General features: G+C 35.8%; 1 protein-coding gene and 1 non-coding gene across 3 annotated transcripts in view; both read left to right on the top strand.

The window, feature by feature from the left end:
* The window catches only part of Atg7 (Autophagy-related 7), a 112857-nt gene that overhangs the window by 90292 nt on the left and 934 nt on the right, over positions 1-21631 (top strand). The window lies entirely within an intron of this gene.
* Positions 13192-13263, top strand: TRNAE-CUC (transfer RNA glutamic acid (anticodon CUC)). Its single transcript has one exon. It is a non-coding gene; the product is annotated as a tRNA-Glu (tRNA).

The raw sequence follows: 21631 nt of genomic DNA, 5'->3' as shown, positions 1-21631 counted from the left end.
TTACTCTTAATGCTGACCATAGTTTTTCGTCAAATAAAATGGTTGTATAACAACGTGGCAATAGTGTTGTTAGTTTAAAAAATACTGATCATCGTGTGGAGCCCTTTATATACGAATTGGGTACTTGTGTCTTACACAAGTGTCCACCGCACTCAAGTTCTGTCGAGAAGTAAAGTTTTGTTAATGCTAATGAAATAAAACAAAATATAGTGAAAATATAATACTTTATCAACAAAATTATGAAAACTGCAACAAAAGATTATGGAAGTGGGGCCGCCTAGACCGCATTATATTAAATACGTAAACTAAACTAACCTAACCAGAATACCGACTAAATATTTAATTAAAATATAGCTACAATGTTGTTTCCCACCGAGCCAAAGCTAATATTGTCTGATATAAAGACTATGAAAACCAGTTATTGTCTCAGGGTTGCAATACAAGATCTTAAGTGTGGTGGCTATAAGACAAAAGTGCCACCAATTGTTTTATCCAGGTGGAACGTCAGGAGGAACTGTAGATATTCACACCCTATTCAAGTCGTCCACATCTAACATGGCTTGAATTAGCGCCCAATCACCAATCGGTTTTTGACCCAATCACCTGATCTATGTCAGATCAAATCACGAAGTCACTTGATCTACGTCAGACAGTCTGTGATGCTTAACATTATGGCGGAAGACTTTTCCAGCAATTCCAGGTTGTCGATCCATTTATTCGTGTCGAACGTGATCGTCTCCAGTGGATAAGATTTAATCAAAAACCATTTTAGCCGATAACTTTGTAGGTGTTACCCCACTTATCAACGACTTAGCTGCGAAATAGAATGCAGTGGTTTGTGAAAAAGTAATACTATCATCACCGTTCCGCGGATCAAGACGGTACTATGCTAAACATTTTGAAGATGCAATGGTTATTGTTCATCGCCTTGGATAACCAGATTTCCCCATAACTATGACTTGCAATCCTGATCAGCCAAAAATTAAAGAAGCAGGGTTTATTATATCTGATGATAATGAATTTATAAAAGATCAGTCCACTCAAGATCGTCGCGATCTCGTCGCTCGAATTGCGAAACAAAATTTTGATGAAATAATCAATGATTTGGATAAAAAACGGATATTTAGAAAGGCGGCAGCGTATTTGAATTTCAAAAACGTGGACTGCCACTTATGTATTTGTTATTCATCATGAGTCCTGGTGACCGAATCCAAAGTCGAAATTTATGATCTAATTTCAACTGAAACTCTAAATACCGATGACCCTGCATTACGACAATTAGTTTAAGGTATATGTTCACTTTGAAACGAGCAGTTTTACGACAATTCTGCACCTGTAACTTGCACAAAAAGGACAAAATATTTATGTCTTTGGAAGATTCTCAATCTGCTTAAAAAGTAGGGAATTTGTTTTTGTTTTTCAGCGGTTTTCAACAAATTTCAACGTATTTTCAATCTAAAGAACAAATTTCAAAGATGTAGTTCGGCAGATGCATAAAGTCGAATGTCAGCTATGGAGTGATATCAAAAGTATTTTTTTTGTAATTATATGAAGACTATAGGAGAGCAGGAAAATAATATACAAAAAATTACACAGTGACCATAAACCTTAAAATTGGATGATTCATTACCGAGCGAGTGGAGTTAAATCCAAATGCCAATTCTATGATTAAAAAAAATTGTCAAATTGCAAAATTGCAGTGCCAAAAAAAAAAATTGTGCGCAAAAAAATTGAAAATTGCAGTGCCAATTCGACTTTGCCAGTGCAATTCAATTTAGTTATATCTCTAGCGGATGATGAAAAACCAAAGTATCATCGTCGGTATGCCCCCAAATTGGAACAAAGTAATCGAGAAGAGTTGTTACATAACCTTGTTGTTTATCGAAAAGACTCAGATGATCGCTGAGTTACGTGTGATGCATGGGCGTAGACAGCATATTGTCTAGGGGGGGGGGGGGGGGGAGGGGCAGTCGATAGTGTGATGGAGGGCCTTTTATCAACTGCTTTTCCAACCATCTGCTTTTTCAGCCATATCTAATGTAAATTTGAAGGTCTAGGTGGGGCAGCTGCCCCCACCCCCTCCCTACACCCATGATGTGATGGTACTTGTGTGATATATCCCCTGCCGTCCAAGTTTTTCATGCATTGACGCACTGTAAAACGATTCCTTTCGCTAGATTCTTTCAACTTAGAGTGAGAAAGGACAAAGAGAAGTGACAGAATAGACGGGAAATATATAATTTGGGCTATATATTTGCACATTGGGGGTGAAGTAAAGTATCTGGACAGTGTGAAGTCAGAAACCAAATCTTACTTAATAATGTCTGTATAATCGTAGCTAACTCATTTTACATGCAGAACCGCTGTACTTCACCAATCATCCCCTCCCCCACCCTTAATGTGCAAATATATAGCCCAAATTTGTTTCCAAATGATTATATTTTTTTCTTAATTAGGTTATTTTATTAGGAATAGCCTGACTTCACTTCTTGAACGGTAGGGGGTATATCATAGAGTACCCATGTTATAATCGATATATGGCCACACGTAATGTGTATTTACTGAAAAAATTCCAGTGTCGCATAATTATTGAATATGTTGGCAGGATAGGTTAAGTAAAGTATTTACATAAATATATAAAATATATAAATATCTATAATATGTATTTATTTACACATATTTATAAAAAATACATCAACAAAGGGCATTACTGCCCTTCAATCAACGGTGTTTGGTCAAGCAGACGCCTATGTGGGACAGCGTTGCATTACACGAGAAATTTTACCAATTACCAATTCTAGTAATTTCTATGTCAGACGTCAGTTCCAAAAACAATGACTTGATACAAGGAAGCCCATGATAAGACCTGAAATCAGATAGTAACCAAGTAAAATAAGTAGTAAAAGTGATCCTTTTACCAATGTTCGCAAAATATGAAGTAAATTCTTCCTGAACATTACGTCCACCCTCAATATATTTACCGTCAAAAACCAGGTAGAAGTGGCCAATGGAGACGGAAAAGAGGGCCTAAAGACAGAGTTCATCACCTCCCAAGTTCTATCAATATCTTCACCGCAATCTGAAAAATAATCTAAGTAATACTGAGACTTAGCCTTTTGGCATACATAATTAATGATATTCATGTAGACTTTGAATCGCTGAAGGCGAGTAGCCTTCATCGAGGGGCTAGGGGACTTATAATCCCTTCGAAGATTATTTTATTTTATTGATGATTTAATAAAATTTCCTGACAACAAAAACTGCATTTTTGTACTCGTCCCCCCCCCTTGAAAAAGTTTCAGTTGAAAAAAAGAAACAGGAAAGGTTTGAATCAAAGTATAAGGAGTCCTATTATCGGTAAAAATTGCAAATTCGTCTAGTCAACTGAGTCTTCAGGGTGTTAATCCCAAATGGCCTTCGACATTGTTTGGAAGGTAAAAGGACAGAAGATACGGTACCAAATCCTTGAAGTCCAAACCGGCGGTGCTGATCTCCGGTACAAGGCCCTCTATTTGGAAGGCAACATTTTAAACTCATTTTGATTCTGTTTTGTTCCAACATCACTTCTACCAACATTACTGTGATGCCAAACTTGTTAACAGCCAGCTTTAGCAAGTGTGAGTCACAAGTGGATCACACTTGGATCACAAGTCACAAGTGGATCCTATGTATGATTATTTCTTTATTTTTTTGTGTCCATTTATGAATCAAAAGAGACTATTTCTCCTATTCAAGGGTTTTCCACCTCTTCGAATGATAAGATTTACCAAATGGAGTTAGACACGTGTGTTATATCATCTTTTTTAAAAATATCTATTTATAATCATCAAGAAAATAGGTAAAGGGGGGACTCCTGTTTTGAAATAAAATATTAGACACAAGAAAAAGTCTTCGGCATTTTCTTAGCTGTAAGTAAGGAGTGACTACTGACAGCTGAATTGCGAGTATTTAAAAACTGATGTTTATTGAGAACTGTCGCTTTTTCATATTGTCTATGCCTGTTTTTTACGTTTAATTTGACTCGTGCTTGTCTTGGCACAATGCTGTTTTTTTTCAAGCTATTTATCAATAAGCTCAACTATCATATCTTTCTTTCTCTCTAAGTTTCTACCTTTGATCTTGTGACACCATTCTAGCTGCTTTCTATTTTCTTGTTGATGTAGAGACCGTTTCTTCTATCTGACGACTATTAAACTCTTCTTATTATTAAAGAAAATACCAAACTAATAAACCTAGTTTAAATGTAACGCACATTTTAAGAAAAAAATTTGCAATTGTTATTTAGAATTTCAATGCTGTGAAATCGAAGGGCTATCTTGAATTCTCAATCGATATGAACTTGGTCCTATTTGGGTGAGAATCGTAGTTTGGTGCCACAAAATGGCAGAATATGCCACTTATCTGTGGCATAGTTGGTGAGTCATGACTACTGACATTCCTGTGATGTCATGACGTCATATAGATAAATAAACGAAATATGACACCAAGAAAGGCCGTTTTATCGGAAAAATTGGATCTTGCTCAAACCCAATTACTTTTGGTTACTGAAAAAGTGCACTAAAACTTTTAATTTCGAATGATTCCTCTTCTGATCTTCTAGGACCATTGGTTTGTTATGATCACCCCTGGCAAAAAGAAAAAATAAATAATAAAAAGTGAACATGCATCCGTGATCTTAATTATGGCAAAAATGCAAAATTCCTCATTTTTTAGATAAGAGGTTGAAACCCCTACAAGAGGTTTCACTAATATGCTGAATCTGGTGGTGTGATTTTCATTAACATCATTTGACTTTTTGGGGAAGTTTTAGTCTTTTTTCTAAAATCAGGCAAATTTTCTCAGGCGTGTAGCTTTTGATGGGTAAACTTAACTAATTTTACATGTTTGGGATCAGCGTAAAAGTCCAGTTCTTTTGATGTATAAATTTTTATCAAAATTCTATTTCTCCGAGTTTCGGTTACTATTGGGCCGAGTCACTCCTTACTTGCAGTTTGTTAACACGAACTGTTTGATTGTAAAACGAACTGTAGTCGTTGTGTGAAGTGGTTGTTCCTTCATTCAGAATGTTGTCGTGTCAGAGATGCTTTTGTTTACCTTATACACAGTTTTAAATTTTATTTTCTCTGTACATGGCTTTGTATGTTCTATTTCTGCACCCAACCTAACCCCCCCCCCCCACCCTCACGATTTAATGTTTCAATGCGAGGTAACTTTTTGTTATGCCAAATTCAGCGTTATCCATCTATCAAATTATATTTGTCAAATTCACTTTTTATTTTTTAAGGTTGAAAAATATATTTGTAAACAGGCGGAAATATGAAAAAAAATCAATTTTATAATCAAGTTTTGTTATTTTCTCTTATAAGATATTCAAGTAATATCGTAATTCCGGTTTGGTGAATAATTTTATCCTTTTTTTCCCTTTTTTTTGTTGACGGTGCAAGTCAGAGCTACAGGCATGTCGCCAAATCACGTGTTACACAGAGACCATAAACTGAACGATTTTGTTTTTGTTGTTTTGGTTGTTAATGCTGTGAGATTTTAAATTCACGGGCAGGAACAACCTCTGAAATTCTATATATCGGAAATATAAATCATATTTGGGTTTCTCTAGATTTTTACCGATATTTGTGCTGAAGCAACGTATGCCCTGCGTTAAATATAATTTATTGCAATTGATTTTTGTATATGAGAGCCAATGAAAATCTTTCTCTTTTCATATATTTTGACTATCCCCAGATTTTTTGGGGTTGTATTGAATGTCCTTAAACGAAATCTAGGCTCTAACCCCTCCCCCCTACTCCCAAAAAATAGTATTAATAAAAATTAAAATTCGGGAATTTGTCTTAACCTTATGTGTGTTTACATACTTAAATTCTTGGGTATATTTTGGAGAAACCAACCTTTTGAGTAAATTTGGAAATAATGGAAACACTGATTAAGGTGCTAGAAATTTCTAATCATTGATCATAGCCTTTTTTGTGCCCTTGCCAGGTTCGCATCAGGATTTTTTTTTGGGGGGGGGGGGTACAGGAAGTTTTTTTAAAAACTCATCAAAAATTTGTTTGTATTCATTTTTATTACGTTTTTTACGAATCAGAAAAACATTTGGGGGGGGGTCAACCCGTCCCCCCCTCCCAAGGATACGGCCTTGGCCCTTGCCTATTTTTTTGGATATAGTTTATCTTGTTTGTTGTTTTTCCTTGTTGCTTTGCATCACGCAAGTTTATGCCCAGTTCCCGAAAAATGTAGGAGAAAGGAGGGAAAATGTATTTTCAGTGTTTAGGAACGCGGGAATTTTCTAATAAAAAGACAAAGAAAAAGGTATAATGAAGATACGAAAAAGAAAGATTTCTCAAAATTTAGCGGAAGAGGATCCACAAAGTCTTGTCCCCTCATTCAAATGCATGATTGTACTGTCAGGAAGGAAGTAGTTCATGCCTTGTTTCTATTCTTCTTGTATTTTTCAGATTTTTTTTCTATTTTACAATTAAACTTCTTTCTTTCTTCCTCTTTGTTCCTCTCCTAAGGCTATATCTTTTTTTCCCAAATCCTCGCAGTCTGCTTCTACTACTGCTAACAACTAGCTGGAGCACCAAGCCGATGTGGTCTGCACAGGTGCACATGCTTCTCTTCTATGCTAATATAAAAGCTTCACTCTTTACCCCATTCTCCCTGTAGCATCAATTCCTTTTAAAATCTTCCCCGTGAACTCTCCCTACCTCACTCAGGGACGAACTTTTTTTTTCGTTTGGCACCATATGGATGGCCAACAAAGCTCAATATTTGGCTCTCTGTCATCATTCACTCGTGAACGCGACTTAGCCATCTTGAATTTTCTCTCGTTATAGCCCTAGAAAGAGGAGGGGAATCGAACCTTTCAAAATAATACCTAACACTCAGTGGCGGTTCTGGCCTCTCTTGCGCCCGGGGTAAAATCTTGGCTAGGTCCCCCTCCCTGTCTCTTACAAAATTTTCAGGCCAAATTTTAAGAAATGTTCTATTTAACAACAAAATTATATTCAATTTATTAGTTAATTAATAGTTTATTTTTTTAATATTTTGCGGTTCAATCCCACTTTCTAGGGCTATAATGAGAGAAATGTTAAAATGGCTAGGGCATGTTCTGCGGATGACAGATTGCTAAAGATTGTCGTTGTCGGCCAACCGTCAACCGTCTAACCGTCTAGGGCAACCGTCAACTGTCTAGGCGGAAAGCAGGTCGTCCGCGGTTGGGGTAGGAGGATGTCATAAAGAAAGATTTAAGGGAAATAGGAAACTTCCTGAAAGGGTGTAAAGATGGAGGCTTTGAATAGATTGGGATGAAGGAGGAGCGTGCGTAGCTCTGTTGGCCTCAGTCGACTTGGTGCTGCGGTGAGTTGTTAGTAGTAGTATTAGTAATAGCAATTTATTATTTAAGTTATTTAATTATTATTAAATATTTTGATTGAATTATTTATAACCGTTAGATTATTTGTTTGAAATTTTGCACCCCTAAAATTTCTATGTCCCATGGCAAATGCCCCCTCTATCCCCCTTCCTAAAACAGCCTCTGCTAAATCTACCCTTAAACAATTTCTCTGCAAAACATTTAGCACATGTTCACAACCCTTGGCAATTCTGGCGTTTCAGAGCCATAGTTGATCACTGTCATTGCTCTGGCTTCCAGAATCCTAATCTTAGTACATTCCTATTATTCTAAATGTTTTTCAGTTGCGGGGATATACCATGCACCTTCACTATTCTTCTTCTTACATCTTCACTATTATCTGGAGTAGCACCTAAGACTGTCCTTAAGCTGCGTCCGGACTGTTGTCTAGTTAGAATTACATGTGTGGTCCAGATAGCGATATCCTGGCAGATACCTTCAACTGAAAGTAAGGAGCAACTTTAAAACTTAAAACGAACATAAATTACTATTTATATAAGGGGGGTCGCCCTCTCCTCAATACTTCCCTCTTTGTGCTAAAGTTTGATTTTTTGTTTCAGTTATTTAAGAATGACTCCTGAATCACACAGGCCGTTTAATTAGAATAATAAGCTCCTTTAAAAGTTCTAAAAAAAAACTTTAGCTTAAAGAGTGGGGTATTGAGGAGAGGGTGACCCCCCTCATATACTTAATAGTTTCTGTTCGTTTTAAGTTTTAAGGCTGCTGCTTACTTTCAATTGAAAAAAAACTTGTTTTTTTTTGTTTAATTGCTGATCGTTTTTAAATAACGCTGGGAAATCCGGCTCCCTCTCCATGAAAAATTCCCTTCCCCAACAAAAGTTCCTCCATGGAAAGATTTTCCCACGAACCTCCCCCTCCCCCCCTCCTCCAGAAGAATACCCCCTGAAAAACGTCTATATACTTCCCAATAACCAATACTATATGTAAACAATGGGCAAAGTTCATAGCTTGCTGCCCCTCCTCCGGGGACTGTGGGGGATCAAGTCATCTTCAAAGACATAGTTATTAGATTTTTCGACTGTGCTGAAAAAAATGGTTTCTCAAAATTTTGATCAGGCGACTTTGGGGAAAGCTAGCTGTCCTTCAATATTTTTGGCCACTTAAAAAGGCCACTAGAACTTGCGATTTCCGATCAAATGAGATCTCTCCCGATCTTCTGCGATCACTGGTTAAATACGATTAGGTTACCCCTGAGAAAAAAAGATAATAAACACGCATCCGTGATCTTTCTTCCGACAAAATATTCAATTTTCTACATTTTTGTACTTAGGAGCTTGAAATCCCTTTAGTAGGGTTCTCTGGTATGCTGAATCTAACGATGTCATTGTTATTAAGATCGCATGATGTTTGGGGGTGTTCTCCCCTTTTTCAAGAATCAGGCAAATTTTCTCGGGCTCGTAACTTTTGATGGGTAACATTAAATTTGATGAATTTTACATATTTTGAATAAGCATCGAATTTCGATTCTTTTGATGTATCTATTGTTATCAAAACTCTGTTTCTTAGAGTTTCGGTTACTATTGGGCCGCATTCTACATTTAAAACTGACGTTTACATGTACGTGTGGCTGAACTTAAATATTTAAGCAAGTGCATTGCGAGACATACATATCAAGTCGCACGAGTCTTTCTGGACAAAAAAATACAAAATTGTTCATTTTTACAGATAGGAACTTGAAACCTGTACAGCAGGGTTCTCTGATACGCTGAATCCGATGGTCCTATTTTCATTAAGATTCTTTTACTTTTAAGGGATGTTCCCCCCCTTCTTCAAAAATCAGACTAAAATGGGTAACACTAAGCTGAATAAATCTTACATATTTAGAATCAGCATAATAATCCGATTATTTTAATACATCTTTTGATATCAAAATTCTGTTTTTTTGGAGTTTCGGTTACTATTGAGCCGTGTTGTTCCTTACTTATAGTTCGTTACCACGAACCGTTTCACTAGCATTTTTCTTCTTCTTCTATTTTTCTTTCATTTTCTCTCTCTACATACATATCTCTCTCTACATACATATACATACATATATATATATATATATATATATACATATATATCTCTCTCTCTCTCTCTCTATGCATCATGCATCTACATATATATACATACATCTCTCTCTCTCTCTCTCTCTATATATATATATATATATATATATATATATATATATATATATATATATATATATATATATATATATATATATATATATATATATATATATATATATATATATACTTTTTATATATTTTCGATGAGATAAGGGAAGCTGACCGCTTATCCTTCCAAATCTTACTAAATGGAAATAGTAAAGGACAATTCTTAGAAGCTTGTTGATCTGACCTGGCAAATAAAACTGGTAACAACCAACAAACGGACAAAAGAAACTCAACAAGCAAAATAAAATATTTGAAGCTTTCAGGTTTGGCCAAAATTTCTATTCTCCTAAAGTAAACCTCCTAAAGTGCCCCCAAACCAAGCTTGGGAGCATAGTAAAGAGCGATGTAGCCTTTTGTTTATATCCCCTAGCAACTTTGTATAGAAGTGGTTGTCGTAGAAACTTGAGAGAGGGCTTACTCAAACGGAAATTGAAAGTTCTAGTGCTCTTCTCAAGAGTGAAATAGAGACATAATTGAATCATAGTGAGATGCAATTTTAACAAAACCCAAAAGAATCCAAAAATAAACATAAATAGAAAATTGAACAAAGCTAAAAAGAATAAACCAAATCAAAAGTAAATTAAAATAGAAACCAAAACCAAAAATAGAAAAAAAAAGTTAGCTTACTCTCATGGCCCGATTTTAACCGCACTTATATTTTTGTATTATATTATCAGCCTTTTTTTATACATACCTTTTTAGGTACTGTTCTATTAGCTGCAACCTACGCTAGGCATTGTACAGGGAAGATGCTAAAGAAGCTAGTCAAACTGGTTTTTCCAACGGTGATTTCCTATGCTGAGGATTGCAAACACTGATTTATCACTGCGTTTACAATATTGAAACTTTGGTTTTTGGGGGTGTTAGGGGAAAAAAAGGTACCTAGGTTATGTTAGGCTACGTATTTAGGCCTAAGTACTGTTTTACAAAGTGGTAAGCGCGCGAAAAGTGAACTTTCGTTAACACTAATGAAATAAAACAAAATAGGATGAAAATATAATAGTTCAGAAAAAAAATTGGGCTGTATATTTGCACATTAGGGGGGGGGGTTAAAGCATAGCATATATTAAATGCGTAACCTAACCTAATCAACCCAACTTAGGTAACTTTTAATACTGCTACTACTACTACAACCTCACCGCAGCACCAAGCCGCCTGAGGTCAACACAGCTACGCATGCTCCTCCTCCATCCCAATCTATTTAAAGTCTCCCTTTTTACACCCGCCCACGAAGTTTCCATTTCCTTTTAACCTTTCTTTATGACGTCCTCACACCCCAGAAGAGGACGGCCTGCTTTCCATTCAGCCCTAAACAGTTGGCCGAAAAGAAAAATCTTCTACAGTCTGTCTTCCTTCATTCACAAAGCGTGCCCTAGTAATCTCAACCTTTTTTTCATTATAGCCCTAGAGAGCGGTATTGAACCACATTTTCGTATAGCCTATTGTTTGAAATAGGGTCAGTCAGCCGGGTAAGCAAATCTTCATCCGCTTTTCTGAGCGCCCATGCTTCAGAGCCATATTTGACCACTATCATCACTGCAGCTTCTAATGTTCTAATCTTGATTCGCAGACTTATCTTCCTATTCTTCCAAACATTTTTTAACTGTGGAAAAACACCCTGAGCCTTGGCTGTTCTACTTTTAACATCTTCAATGCTCCCACCGTCTTTACTAATAATACTACAAAGGTAAATGAAGCTGCCCAACTGATCAATCTTTTAGTTTCCCAAAGTCACCTATTCATCTTCACTTATTCCTAGCCTTAGTGACTTAGTCTTCCTAACATTAATTTTCAAACCAATACTAGCACCCTGAACTCGCAAAACCTCTAAAACTTCATTCATTTTGCACCTTCATCTAGGATGCTTAAATCATCACATCTAAGTCAGAGACTTTTTCCTCCCCATTTGATTCCGTGGTCTCCCATTGCCTTTCCTGTGCTTCTTTAAGACAAAGTCCCTCAAAATGATCCATATAAAGGGGGATAGAACACAACCCTGCTTAACTCCTGATTTAATACAAAACCAGCTGCTAACCTCATTTCCTACCTTAATCGCAGCAGTGCTATTCTCATACATAGCACTAATCACTTTAATGTATTTGTTTGATATACCATACAAGGATAAAACCTTTACTAAAGCTCGACTAAAGCTCTTCTTTCAACAGAATCGAAGGCTTGCTCATAATCTATAAAACTGAGGACCAAAGGTGTTTCACAACTCAGGTACTTCACAATTATTAACCTAAGAGTGGAAATTTGGTCGACACATTCTCTACCCTTTCTAAAACCACACTGTTCTTCTTTTAAAACTTTGTCTACAGCATCTCTCAGCCTAAAAAGTATCATATTACTAAGTAATGTACTACCTACAGAGACCAGACTAATACCTCGATAATTACCACACTCATAGTCCCCCTAAACCCCAAAAAACTAAAGTTTAAATATAGTTCCCGGAGTGAGAAACCCTTTGTATTGCTTCTCGTTACGCAGCCTTTCATATTATTAACGGGTTTTATCCTATCTGATTTTCAATACAATTGTCGCGTGCTTACCGCTTTGTAAAACAGCACCCGTTTTTAGTGTATGCTATGCTTTACCCCCATCCCCCTAATGTTAAATATATAGCCCAAATTTGTTTCTGTACTATTATATTTTCATCATATTTTGTTTTGCTTCATTAGCATTAACCAAACTTCACTTCGCGCGTGGATTGCAGCTAATAGAACAGTACCCTTTGTTATTATATGTTAGTTTGCATATACAACAAGCTTAGAACCATATTAATAAAATTTGTTTTAAATTCATTGGTAAATATATACATATGCATATAATTTAGTTCGTAAAAAAGTGAAAACATCACTTGGTGCGTTTTCTTATACTCTTTCCAAATTGTATGATTGCCTCTGGGGCAAATTCTATTTTGAGCCCTAAAAACAGCCCGTATCAAACAAGTATTTTTTTTATAAAGTTTCTAAAAAATCTGTCTAGTGAGAAAAAACTCTCAGAAATCAAATTTACAGGAATTTTTAAAAAGAGTCTGAAACCCCTCGAGAGAGGTCGTCAATTATGCTGTAATGTCATTTTCAAAGGGTTTCACGCCCTTTGAAAATATTCCTGCAAATTTGTTTTCCGAGTACAATTTTAATATTAAGTCTGATAAAAATGCTAATTACAATTTGTATTTCTTTAATTAGTAAATTCTTAATCTCGCTAGACCGATTTTTAAGCTTTTTTTTAAAGTTCAATTAGGATACTATTTGCTATTTTGAACTCTTTCAGCCCTTTCAAGGGCTCAGAAATGGAGTTTGCCTTTGCAGCGATTATTGAATTTGGAAAGAACATTAAAAAGGTAGGATTTATTCAACATCCTTCCTGGCTAAGTTATTTGTACATGTATATATTTACCTTTTGTTTTCATTAATCTAGCCTGTGAATTGGTGTTGCATAGGCATAGACAAAATACAGTTTTTCTTAATAAGCGAGCTTGATAGGCCGGATGTTTAATACGTCATTACAGAGCGGACCTTAGGAGGCCCATTCAATAAAACATGTAATTTTATATGTTTAAGTTATAATAATTAATCCGGTATGGTCTAGTGGTTAGGATAGCTGGCTCTCACCCAGCAGGCCCGGGTTCGATTCCCGGTACCGGAAATTTTTTATGAAAGTGGGAAATAACAAGGATTTATTTTAAAGCAACGCTATATTTTAAAAATGGATTGGTTAAGTTTTTCAGTTATTAATTAGAAAAATCAAACAATTTCGATGCATTATTTGAATTTCCCAAGGTAAGTCATTGATGAAATTCTATCTAAATAAATTGGAATTCCCTCTTAGGTTAGTCCAAAGAAACCCTCTTCCGACCAAGTTTGAAAAAAACTGGCATTGAAATTCTCTTAAATGTCTTTGGACATCGTAAAATTACCATATTACCAATTTCTCAGTTTTATAACACTCCTCCTTTTTCGTTTATTAAATAAAAAAAAAACAAGTTTTTTTAACTGAAAGTAAGGAATGACATTGTAACTTAAAACGAACAGAAATTATTCCGTATATGGAAGAGGACGTCCCGTCCTCAACGGCTCGCTCTTTACGCTAAAGTTTTTTATTGTAAAAAAAATAGAGTTGTGAGAAAGTCAAACTTTAGCATAATGAGTGACACGTTGAGGCGGGGACAACCCCCTTCATATACAAAAAGACTTCTGTTCGTTTTAAGTTGTAATGTCGCTCCTTACTTTCACTTAAAAAAAACTTGTTTTTTTATTTAATTTTTGAACGTTTTCGAATAAATGCAGGTTTTGATCTTGGCTCACCGTTCATGAATAATTAAAACAAAATTTTCATATTAATTTACTTTTATTTGGTTAAATGGCTTTCTCGAAACTTTTAATTTTATTTACGAACGTTTTTATTAGTAATAAATATACGTAACTTACGAATTAACTTACGTAACGAACTTCTATATTCATATATTTTTTAGGGGGTTCGTATATTAGGGGGTTCACCCCTAGTCAATACCTTGCTCTTTAAGCGAAAGTTCGAATTTTGTTCAAATTATTTAAAAATGACCGATTAATCACAAAGGCCGTTAATTAAAATAAATAGCTCTTATGAAAGTACTAAAAAATCTTTGGCTTAAAGAGGTATTGACTAGGGGGTGAACCCAATCATATATGTAATATTTTCTGTTCGTTTAAATTTTTGATGTTGCTGCTGTTGCATTTGAAAAACTTGTTTTTTATATTCAATTTCTGATTTTTTTTAAATAATGCTGGGAAGTCCGGGGTCCCCTTCATAGCAATGACCCTTCCCCCATGAAAACTTCCTTCATGGAAAGATCCTCCCACATAACCCCTGAACCCCCCCCCCTCCCCACTACCAAGAAAAATTTCCCCTGAAAACCTCTGTATACTTCCCAATAACCAATACTACATGTTAACAATGGGTAAAGTTCATAACTTTAAGCCCTCCCCCCGGGAACTTCGGAGGATTAAGTCATCCTAAAAGACATACTTATAATATTTTCGAACATGCTGAACAAAATGGCTATCTCAAAATTTTGATCGGGTGACTTTGGGAAAAAAATGAGCGTGGGAGAGGGCCTAGTTGCCCTCCATTTTTTTTGGTCAGTTAAAAAGGGCACTAGAACTTTTAATTTCCATTCCAATGAGCCCTCCCAAGATATTCTAGTACCACTGGGTCGATACAATCACCCCTGGAAAAAAAAAACTAAAAGCAAATAAACACGCACCCGTGATCTTTCTTCTGACAAAAAATGCAAAATTCCACATTTTTGTAGATAGGAGCTTGAAACCTCTACAGTAGGGTTCTCTGATACGCGGAATATGATGGTGTGATTTTCATTAAGGTTCTATAACTTTTAGAGGGTCTTTCCCCCTTTTTTCGAAAATCAGCCAAATTTTCTCTGGCGCGTAACTTTTGATAAATAAAACTAAACTTAATGAAACTTATATATTTGAAATCAGCATTAAAATCTGATTCGTTTGGTGTATCTATGTGTATCAAAATACTGTTTTCTAGAGTTTCGGTTACCATTGAGCCGGGTCGCTCCTTACTTACAGTTCGTTACCACGAACTGTTTGATGATATATTCTCTGAGGCCAACCTGACTCTTGTACATGATAATGGTAATAAGCTTACCTAAGCTATGGATGTCAGGTATTGTATTATCTTGGAACGATAATTTCGACAGGACCTGTGCCTGTCATCATCAGGTTCAAATTCAAGACTCTTGCCAGAATATAAAATCACCAAATAAAATAAAACTAAAATCACTGAACAACACTAATAATAAGTCGAACCTGGAATTATTGTTGTAATATGGCCCGGATTTTGGTAGAGGCGTTGATGGCCGCTATCCTAGTAGATCTCAAAAAGGTTGGGTCTATAGAAGTAGGGTGGAGTTTTTTGCGAGTTCTTAGCCTATGGGTAATGGGTTCCCAAATTTCACTGATGCGGAACTCTCCATTGTCTTTATTAATGGCTGGTTTGTTTTTAGCAATTTCCAGAGCGTCTCTGATTTCCTGCTTTAAGAGTTGTGGAACAATAGCAATAGGTTGAGCCTGGTCAAAATCAACGGAGTGAGAAGGGTTTTCAAAAATATGATGGGCCAGTGCAGAAAAAATATCTTCCTCCTTAAGCTTTGTCTTTTTAAGGCAGGCATCAATGGAATCAGCATGTTCTTTTAATCGGTGATGTAGAGATCTCATGGTACGACCTATATAGGTATCACCACAACTGCAAGGGATCTCATATACTCCTGGTGGATCTGAAGTGATCTTATCTTTGCCTTTGTTTAAGAAGGAGGAGACGGTCATTCCAGAAGGAAAAAACACCTTGAAGCCTAGCTTAGTGAGTTTGGAGCTTAAAATGTCAGTAATCCCCTTAACATAAGGTAATGACAAAAAGGGTTTATCTTCTTCAGTCTTAGGGGAGCTCTTGGTTTTTGTGCTAATCTTTCTCCTGGAGATAACCTTATCAATGACTTGTTGGGGGTAGTCATTGCCTATAAGAACATCTTTTATATGATCAAGTTCAGCCTTCAGCTCCAAATCAGAGGAACACACTACAAACGCTCTATCAACCAGCGAATAGACTACAGAATTCTTAATTATTGGGTGGTTATAAGAGTCATATCTCAGATATCTATCACTATGAGTTGGCTTTCTATGTACACTCAAGTCAAACCTAGTTTCCCGTTTGGTGATGAGAACATCTAAGAAGGGTAAACTGTGGTTATTTTCAAGTTCAATGGCGAACTTTATTTCTGGATCCTGCTGGTTAAAAGTATTGAGAAAGGATCTTAATTTGTCTTCGGTCCCATTCCAAATTATTAAGCAATCATCTACATATCTCATGTAGAGTTGGAGATCCTTGAAGTCCTGCTTGAAGATATTATTTTTGATATATTGTAGAAACACCTCACTAAGAACTGGTGCCAAGGCTGATCCCATTGGTATGCCCCACTTCTGTTTGTAGGTTTGATGCCTGAAAGTGAAGTAGGCATTGTTCAGACATAAAGACGTGAGAATAATGATGTCTGTGGTGTCTAAGCTGGTCAGTTCTTTCCAGGAATTATCATTTTAAAGCAGATTGTAAAGCTGGCATAAGTCGGGGCAATGGTATGCTAGTAAACAAAGATACAACATCAAAACTGTACATTGTGGTATTCTTCAAGATGTTGATGATTTTTAGCCTTTCAACTGCTTCTTTGGTATTTCTTATTGTGTGTTGGCTGCTATGAGTTATGGATCTTAAAATACCAACCAAATACCTTCCCAAGTTTTGTGTAGCTGAACCTATTGTTGACACAATAGGTCTAAGGGGAATATCTGGTTTGTGAATTTTGGGTGCACCATAAAATCTAGGAATGACCGGTCTGACAGGAATGAGTTTCCAATAAAGTTGATCATTAATCTTATTGTGAGACTAAGATTATCCAAAGCTTTTTTGACATTATAATAAGCAACCTTTACAGCATTGACAGTAACTTTTTCATATACTTTGTTGTTATTCAGGAGGTTTAATGATTTGCTGACGTACTCGGTCTCATTGAGGATTACTATTGTATTACCTTTATCAGCTTTGGTAATTATGATGTTGGTATCTTTTTTGAGATCTGTGAGGACCTTCATTCCATCTCTTGTTAGATTCTCCTCAATATGTTTCTTTTTGGACAAAGCTTTTCTGAGGGTATTAGAAACCAAGCTTCTAATATCTTGTGGATCAATATTTATTGTTTTCCTGTTTAGAATTAAAGCTGACTCTACATTGGAGATGATTTCTTCTGCTGGTATATGTTTGGGGGGGGATAGAAAATTTCCATCCTTTTGAAAGAATGTCTAATTTCTTTTGGTCAAATGTTTGTTGACTTAAATTGATGACTGCTGGACCTGGTGACACTCTAGGATTATGTGTAACCCTAGTAGCAAATTTCTCAAATTTAAGTTTTTCTAGCTTGTCTACATGCACTTTCCTGGTTATTGAAAAAACAAACTTAAAATCTTTGTCATGTTCTGTCCTAATCGTTCGCAGCTAGAAAATTAGGATCTTGCCCAGATAACTTTTTTTTCTCTTTCTGTCTAGTAAGGTTCTCAAAGCTTGTCTTTGTTCTAAGCATTTTGTCCAAAACCCTTATAACGAAAAGTACCAATGCCTAATACCACCGACGAAAAAAGCCGCAGATTATATTGTATCAAGATTTGGGTATGACAACCCTCTACATCAAACAAAATTAGCATTTGTAGGAGAATTTTCTGGTGATTTTAGGTAAATATTATAAGGAAAAGTTGAATATGACCTTTTGAGAGGAATCCCATTTTTCCATATTTATCCTGTAGATTCCTTAACTGCACTCTTTTGTCCGTAGCACAGACACAAAGTATATCATACAGATGTCTATATGCCCTCTCTTACATGGTTAAAAAGAAGATCGGGTATTCGGGCAGTTTTTTACTATGTATGATGACATTCATAAAAGCTATAAGTCTGAGAAACTAAGGATAGATGAGCACAAGCACCGAATTGACTGGTACTATAAGATAATTTCAGTTGGAAGTCTGTAAAAGAGTGTCCATATGGCGGCGCAACTTTAAATCAGACATACGGCAACACAGATCTGTAGTTCACAGACAGATATCAGATTCCGTTGAACTACGAAAAAACCGTAGAGGTGGAAACACACAAGTCTGAAACAACATGTGTCACAAATATTCTAAAGCTTAATAACATTCTTTTTCAGGGCAACTGAATCTCAAACTAATATTCGATAAATAGAGAAACTATTTCCTATGTGACGAATCCCATTTCACATACCCACAAAATAATTATGAATCATTACCAAAAACTATGTAAGGGTTCTTTCTTGTCAGTCATGAAAATAATCACAGACTTGTTTGGAACGCAAAAAAAGTCATATAGATAAGAGAATAGAATAGATAAGATGTAAATAGATCATTATAGATAAATTTTGTATTGACTTCAAATATATTTTATAGATTAACATTATTCGTTTTCAACATAAATGAACATCAACATTCGAATGCATCAGGAAAAGCATCTCCTAAGCGACGAATTCAATCACACATAGGCACAAAACATTTAGTATTTATTAGCAAAAAACTATATAAGGGTTCTTTATGGTCTGTCAAAAAGATATAATCTAAGTATTGTTTGCAGTACAAAAATAGGCCATAAAATGATTCTCAATTTTATTCGCTTACCAAAATTGTCTAAATATGAGACAAGAATCTGTAATGCCTTTGAATTCATTATTCGCATGTTGAATTGCACGTGTCTATAATGTTATTAATCTACACTGTGATATTACGAAATGTAATATCCGTTAGAATGGATGCTTTCGCCCTTTTCCGTTCTAAGTTGCTCCTTTTGGGTCGTTTTGTGCTTCTTTTGGCCCAAATTCATTAACAAGGGCAAAGGCCTAATCATACTTTGGGTAATCTATATTCTTTTTTAAAACATCCATACTACAAGATTCTCATGTTGGCTATTCAGTGTTCATAGGAATTTTGGCTGACAATGAATTGCTTTGTGCATTTGGTAATTGTATTGTTTTAAATCAGTTCAGTATCCAGCCTGAAGATGTGAATCCTGCTTAAATGATGAATTATTTTCCTCGTCTAATTGACAGTTGCGGCAGGCAGCTGCGGGAAATTTAAATGATATGATTAAAGTCTATCTGAAACTGTATTTAGAACTTGTTCAGCTCTATTCATTTGTGAGTAAAGATTGGAGAAAGCCACACTAGGGACGACTGGAACTTCAGTTACACACTTTATTACGTGTGTAGGTATAGTCTTATTTATGTCTTCAAGCATCCTCATTTGATCAATAATATCTCGTATATTACTTTGAGTAGCCCTTACAGGGGCGGTTCCAGCAATTTTCTAATGGGGGGAGGGGGTGGCAAAATGCGTTGATCCGATAAACTTGCGTTAGGAGCAATTTTAATTAGCGCAATCTTGCGTAGACTAAGTTAGGGGGGAGCGCCCCCCTCGAAACCCAAGATCCGTCACTGAGCCCTTGGATCCTAAGTGGCTCGGACACAGTTCACCCGGCAACATCTTAGTCCAGAAGACTGTCGTCGCAATTGACACAGATAAAGAGGTAAAAAATTCTTACCCAATCTGAATCCTTTCCAAATCAACTCCAATTCACAAGGCAGAATTGGAAAATAAAAATCAAAATCAGTGAATTGCGGTCTTCTGGATCTTAGCCCCAGCTTCCAAAGCCCTGGTGTCCATTAAATTAAAAATTGTCCTTTAAGTATCTTTTTGAATTAAAAGTTCTAGTGTCCTTTTTAAGAGTCAAAAGAGATTGGAGTGCAAGTAGTCCTCCAAGCCAAATCATTTTCCAAACTAACCCAGTCAAAATTTTGAAAGAGCCATTTTCTTTAGCTTAGTAGAAAGGTCTAGTAATTATGTCTCTTAGAGTATTGTGTATATTAACCTCCACAATTATGCAATTTCCCCATTATGCCTTAAACTAAATGTTGCTTTAAAAATTAATAAAAGAGGCTCAGTGTGTATGGCTGCCAGAGTAAAGAAGAAAAGTAAAGGCCAAATTAAACTTAAGATCAACAGAAATTAAAACCTATAACGATTCGAACTTGAAACGCCCAGAAATTACTATTAAAGAATAAATGAAACCCAAAACGAAATTAAATAAATGATTAGGCCCAAAAAATGAGTCAATTCTTTATTGTGTCAACCGCAATGTTGGAGCTTTTCTTTTCTGGTGTGGTTAAGGATTCTGATTTTCCTGCTTAGAAATCAAGTGCGGTTTACAAAATTAAACAAACAAGTGCGCACACAAATAGTTTGCAAGAATTCCTTGTGCTTCCAGGGTGAGTTTTTACTCAGAACCAGTTCTTGTAGTACATCCATTGCATAGACAATTGTCTTTTGAACAGACACCAGATTAAATTCCAGGTAGGAACAACTTGATGTAGCAAAGAATCAATATTTCTTGAATCCTTGACATAGGCAGGTGTTTATAAATACCGAGGTTTTGGTTCCGTGACATAGCAGCGTTACTTGAAGCGGGAGGTTCTGAAAATTCTCAAGTTCCTAACTGTCAAATTTAGAATTTAATATCGAGGGCAATTAATGTGTTTCCTTAGTTGTCATAAAACCATTGGAGGTGTAACAACTAGGAGCAGACTAGTAGGTGTCTAATTACTGGAGGCGGACCTGTTTCAGCCATTGACGAAATGAATGGGAAGGAAACTACAAATACAGGTCTCCCTAATCACCATCTCAATAGTTACATGTGTTATGCCCCCTTGGAAATAAATTTGTCTCTACTTACTCTGTCTAAATTTTCTTAATAAGTATTTCATTAGTTTGATTATGTCAGCCATATACAATGATAACTATTTTAAATACTCAGATAGTTGGTAATTGAGGTCTAATTGTAATTGCAAATTTCTGGCTCGAGTCTAATCTTGGCAATTAGGCTACTGCCCAATCTTGGACAAAGGATCTTAAAATTGAAGTATCTCAATCGTGGTTCTAGGCGAATACCCCCCCCCCCCCGCGGAAAATTCTCCCCCAGAAAATACCCCTCCCCGTAACACATGGCAAAATAAATGGAATATTAGTGGTTGGGGTAGAGTTTAGTAGAAATTAAAGTTTTTCTCCAAAATTTATTTAATTAATCTCGAAAGGTTAAAGCTGTTTCCTTCAAAAATTTATTTAATTTATTCAGTTGTCTGTTTTGCCAATTTTCAACTATGTTATGATTCCACCTTCCGAAAATTAACAAAGTCATGTTTGAATATTTTAAAAACATTGTGTGTAATCAAACAATCAAAATATACTTAAAAATACATCATATAATAGAATATTACAGTCCTTGACTCTACAAAATGAAGAAAAACAACGAAAGACGCATGCAAAATTCGGGAATTTAAGAGCAAAAAGTTAAATTACATATCAACATATTGAAAAGTAATCTTATTTATTCCTTCTTGATGGATTAG

The sequence above is a fragment of the Artemia sp. Qi Xiang Cuo genome, chromosome 21, assembly GCF_049724085.1.
Source record: "Artemia sp. Qi Xiang Cuo chromosome 21, ASM4972408v1, whole genome shotgun sequence".
NCBI classification, from domain to species: Eukaryota; Metazoa; Arthropoda; class Branchiopoda; order Anostraca; family Artemiidae; genus Artemia; species Artemia sp. Qi Xiang Cuo.
The sequence above is the reverse complement of the archived record's forward strand: the minus strand, read 5'-3'. Positions and strand labels throughout refer to the sequence as shown.